Source organism: Coptis chinensis, chromosome 8 (assembly GCF_015680905.1).
Source record: "Coptis chinensis isolate HL-2020 chromosome 8, ASM1568090v1, whole genome shotgun sequence".
In the NCBI taxonomy this organism is placed as follows: domain Eukaryota; kingdom Viridiplantae; phylum Streptophyta; class Magnoliopsida; order Ranunculales; family Ranunculaceae; genus Coptis; species Coptis chinensis.
In genome coordinates this window covers 81,728,548-81,734,547 of record NC_141463.1, presented here as the reverse complement: position 1 = coordinate 81,734,547, position 6,000 = coordinate 81,728,548, and positions in this window count along the sequence as shown.

Here is a 6,000-nt window from a genome sequence, read left to right as displayed (position 1 = left end):
CTGATATTCGGCATCAATGGTAATATCCTACCTTTTTCTCATCCATTTCATTTACTTCTTTATACATTGAGGTCAATGCATGCATAAGTAGGGGGAGGGTGTACTTAAAAAGTACTTGAGAAATGAATTTCGAAAATTAGTTTTCAAAAACTAAAATATTTTTGTTTCTATATCAGCAGCATGAGAAAAATGAATTTTAATGATGAGTCTGGGATATAGATTCTATAACTTTTTAGTGTTGAGTTTGATAGATAGTTGATATTATTGATTTCATTACCTTTTAGACTATTTATTATGCTTTCGGACATAGTTCTTGTTGATAGAATTCTTTATCAAGGCACCACCATAATACTTGGTCGGTTTTGTGTACTTTTGCTAGAAGAGATTTAAACCCCTAGTAAACTGGAAGTAGAATTTTTAGACTTAACCCGTGAGACTTGAGCTTTATACCCATTCTTTGGAGAGTTCTTACGAAAAATCCGAAGTCTTAGTGACTCATTATCTTTCGGTTCTTTATGTCGTTGTAATATAGTCTCATTATTAGTTGATTTGGTTAATCACGAAGTGACATCAACCGGGGAGATAGCCATTAGGTCTTGTAGTCTATTCGAAGCAGTATCATCTTGATAAGTCAAGTAGTGAACCCATTCAAATTTTTATCCCACCTAGTAGGACCATCATGTTAAACCCTTTTGAGCCTTACAATAAGCCATTTTCTTTCATAAAACCCTTCACCCGTCACCAATTCTCTCCGACAAGGAGTATAGCCAAAATCTTTATCACCATACCCATATGTTTACGAATCACGAGGGCACAAGGAGGAAGAAAGACCACAAAAGGAAGATTACAAGGAAATATCGGAGATACAATGAAGTCCATCATTCTGTTCAAAGTGAAAGAAGCTAGTGGAAAACAAGCATATCCAAGACTAATCAAGGATATACCACTTTGAGTCTTAAAAAAAAAAAAAAAAAAAAAAAAAAAAAGAAATGGATGGAAAAGCTAAACAAAGGAAGAATTTTTCTGCAATACAGAATTTGAAGAAATCTTCCAAAGAAATAAGCAAAACCCTTAGTGTTTTTGAAAACAACCTTAGAATCCTTTTTTACCTTTCCTTCATAAACCAATACCCAAGCCAAGTTACAACCCACTGACTTATCACTTCAAGATGGTAATGCGAAGTCTAGAATAGGTGAGAGGATGCTAAAGTGAAGGACCCGACACTTCATATGTGATTGACATTCTTTCCATGAGACTACTTTTATTCAAGTCCGTTTTTCAAGGTAGTATGTGGGATGTTAGGATGCATTATTCTTTTCCCCACATACATGAGGTAAAATAGTAGACCATCTTCCGAGAGATTCTTTTCCTCGAGTATGACCGGTGAGGATTGAAAGTCAAGATTATCTACCTATGGTAAACTAGGGATTCCGTTTCTTGGATAGGAGAGTATAGGAGATTGACTAAGTACACACATAAGCCTTGATTGAGAATTTTGTCAATTTTACTATCTCCCATCATAATCTATGAGTCTTTTGCAAAGAATGTAGTTAGCAATGGAGACCGTCTCATTGGAGTAAGCACTAAGTGGGTAAGAATTTCTCTCTCGAAAAATACTATCATTCTTGGACATGCTATTGATTGATTTTGTGGGTATATCACTTCGAAAACCCCTCAGAGACTATAACTTCGTCCTTTTTGGGAACTTAAAGGTTTAAAGCCTTGTTGCATATGGTAAATGCAATCGCGATGCCTCTTGAAAATGAGTTAGGATTTTATTTTTGTTATTAGGATGTGATTTTGATCACTTATCTATTTTTTTATCTTATTTGCTAAAGAGACTAGCAAAAGGCTAGTTGGGAGTTGTGATAAGTGCTCAAAAAGTGCTATTTAACCCTCGATTATGCCTCTTGTTTAGCCATCTTAGTGGACTAATAGTGTTTATAAGTTGTGTTTTAAGATTCTACGGTGAAAAGAGAGTTTTGTAGAATATTAGAGAAAATGGGGTAAAACGAAGCAATTGAGCATTAATGATCACATGGGAGGTCCGTGGACAATCATGGAGAAGGCTAAGGAATTGGAGCTGTTAAAGGTGCGACTTGGACCTATATTAAAGTCTATTTGGAAGCCCAAGGCCAAAGGATTCGTTGCTTGGACCAAAGCCCGCAAAAGAGGATAGAAGGATAGAAGCGAGAAGAGAGAAAAATCGGCTTATCGCTGGGGACGATGTATCGGCGTCGTGACGCATTGATTGAGTCCGGGGCGATAGATCGAAAGCCCGACGCATTGATTGAGTCCGAGACGCATGGATAATGCGTCTAGACGCATGAATCGACAATGTAGCCAATTCGCTTCGGTTTTGGACATGAAGTTGGACTCTCGAAGAAACCTATTTGTATTAGGAAACAAATGACGGTTTGAATGCTTCTAGAGCTCATTGTAACCCCTATAAATAGAGGACCTAAGTGCCTCATGTAATTTGCCAATTCACTTATATTCTTGTCTCCTAACTTGAGGCAGAGAGAGATTAATAATAAAAGATCGGTTTTAACTAGGCGAGTCTTAATAAATTAGTCTTTCTAGTCTTATGTTCTTCAACTCTTCTTCTTCTCGTTCTTCGTGTTCTTCCTTCTTTATGGAAGGCTAATCTTCTCCTTCAAGGGAGGAGATGAAGCCAGTGTTTAAGGTTTAATGATTCTTCCGGTTCATGATGTTCTTCAATCAAAGTTAGTTCTTTATGTTTTAGTTATTAGTTCCATTGCCCACACCAGGGGATGGAAGTATAGATTAAGGTTTTTATTTATTACAATTGAATATCATGCTAGTTTAGGGTTTTATTTATTGCAATTGAATATTTGCTAGTAACATGCTTTTATTTATTACAATTGAATATAATGCTAGAATAGAGTTTTATTTATTGTCATTGAATATTATACTATTATTCTCTACTTTTCTTCTAGTTGTGTAGTGTTTTAGAGTAAGGGAAGTATTCCTTGTGTTTGCCTTAGATGGTGATTCATTGAATAGCTGCCCAAGCTCACATAAAAGGAAAGAAGATACTAGTAACATGAACATAGGAACAACCTTAAGTAGAAGTTAATTGTTTAACGATGTTTCACCTAAAAGGCATCGGCACTTTCCGATTTCGATTGGGACAGTAGTCTACTTGGAGAACAACATAAAGCAAAAGGTCATTGAATCAAAAGCATTGGTGGATTTGAATCTCTTGAATATATCTCTCTCATATTCTCTCCTTATTTCCAATTCTTAGCTTTAGTATAAGTTTAGTTAGTTTAGTTTAGCATTAGAATCTACAATATCTATAATTATAGTTTTTAATCCCTCAAACCCCCTTTCCAGTCCTGTCCTTCATATAAACATACACTTAAAAGTGGAACGATACCTTACTCATCCTTTACTTATTGAGGGATAATTAGGTTTTGATAAGCTTCTTTTTGTTCAACGACCATCATCTATCTACATCATCCATACCACATTACATACGCAAAAAAAAAGGTAGTGTCAATAGTCAAGAAGAAAATTGAAAAACAAAAACCTCAACTAAAGATTATTGCTTCTTTCTCCTATTCATTCCAGTCTTTTTTTTTTTTTTTTTTTTACTAAAACTCTCAATGGTTATGGCTCCATTCTTATAGATCTATAACTTTCTAACATCTCATTTTTATACCAAAAATTTGGTTATCTGCAAAGTTCAAACATAAAAGAAGAGTCGGTCTTTATATATACTTGAGGCCTTTTAGGCCCTTGGCAGGATTTTTTAAGTAGGATATAGAAAAATGTGAATTTCTTTAAATATTAATTTGCATGTCCGTGGGTCAATGAGATTGAGAACTATATGTCTTTGATACCAATTAAAATTATTATATATATAGCTTTTTCATATTTCTTTTTATGATTCCATGTGTATTCCTTTTTGTAGATCTACTGATTAGAGGAAGTAAATTTTCCCTTTGTAGTTAATTGCTTATATATGTTTTAAGTAATCTGATCTTAACTTTTCAATCTACAGTTGAACTAGAGATTTTTCGTTAAAGGACACTTTGTGCACAGTCAACATGTCAATAAATCACGAGGGATATGTATTTTTTTACCTACACAGGAGGAGGGTCAAAGAGTTCAATATTGTAATAGGAACTCAAAGCAGTGGAGATGGGATTTGATATCTGTGTGCAACTAAGCATCAATAAAGTCTCTGTCTATTCAAACTATCTTAGGAAAATTTAAATTCTCAAAAGTTTAGGAGGTGAATATTTATTCATGGTTTGATTTTTTTGGCAAGCAACACAACTAAACCTCAGCTATTCTTCATCAGGTATTCATGTTTTTCATGTCTCCTATAATGTTATGCCTTTCTTTGCTCTTCTTCATGACTATTTTTTTTCTCCACGAGTACTCAATCCATTACTTATAATGTTTTTGTAAAAAATTGATCTTTGCATTGCTAGCTTGAGATGGTTCAACTGTATGCATTCTTGCTTCTTTCGATATGCCATATATATATTTTCAAATTACTACATTGTTACTGGCTTGCTACTATATGTTACTTGAAATTTAATATGTAAATGGTTGGGTTGCCTTAGTCTTAGTGGAATGAGTGTATATGAATGTGCACACCGATCTTGATTAGATCGTAAAGGGTGGTAATAGATGAAAACCAATATATGGACGATGCTATATAACATGTCTATTCCTATATATATAACTTGATTTCTTGATAATAGTATATAGAGATCTACTCATCTTATAGATAGATAGTTACGGAAAAAGTCAAACTTAGAGTGTTGTTTTACTATTAAATTTTCACATTCATAACTTGATCGCTCTACCTTTTGTATTTTGACATGCATAACTTGGTGTTATGAATTTGTAGGTTTCATTGTATTGTTATGGAGATGAAGAAATATCGGGGACTGATGGGTTGACGTCTGATTTGCTTTGGTTGTTGGATAAGCCCAAGATAGGAAGCAGGAACCAAAGTCTATCCAGAAAGCAAGAGTTTTGAGTTTTTGAAACTCTACCCAACCTAATTTCAACGGCAATTCAACATCCTGCTCTTCCATTCTCTTCGTTATTGGCCTGAAGTTTAACCTTTTTTCTTTCTGGCTTTGTGGCTTTCTATCCAAAAGCCCCCTAAGCACAACAATAAACTTGGGTGCATCGATCATGTCAAACATGGTGAGGCTCTGTGAGACACAAATCATCGTGTTTTAATATTTTCTCAAGTTTGTTTGAAATCAACATGTGTTTGAGAACTAATGTAAATAATACCATTGTGGACGCACTTAAGTTGCAAAATCTTCAAGCAGTCTTATTGTCATTTTGATTTTTTCCAACATGATATATCTTCTTACATTTTTCTTTCACACATTCATTTCATTCCTTATTATGTTTACTTTTATTGTGAATATATATTGCAGTTTGATTATAAAAGGGATATGATAAAAGAAATGTTAGCAAGTTTCATTGTATATAAGCGTGTGCAACAATGGAAACCAAATAGTTTGTAAGGAATATTCATACTACGCCACTTGAGAAGCATAGATCATTGGAGTTGTTGTTAGGAAAGAGTGGTCGGGCATGATGTTCAAGGAAATTTTAAAAAATGAAGACTAAGCCATCTTAATCCCTGCTTGAATGGTTTGAAAGGAAGTGTTGGTCGATGAATCCTCTCTCTCTAAGTGAGAAAACCTCTTCGTTTTGATCAAAACTTGAATCATTCAAATATTTTGGAGTTAAAATTTTTTATACATAATAATTCAAAAAATTAAATTATAAAATATTTTAAAAAATATATATATGGATTGTTTCTTTTTATTCATCTCATTGATCGAACTCAAAATCTAATATGCTTCTTTAGTATATAGATAGCATAGCACCTCCCTATATTAAAGCAGCTAAGGTGGACAATTTCTTTCCTATGTGGCAATTTCCCAATACTTGGTTTTGTCACGTGGATCACTTAAATTTCAATTTGAGTGC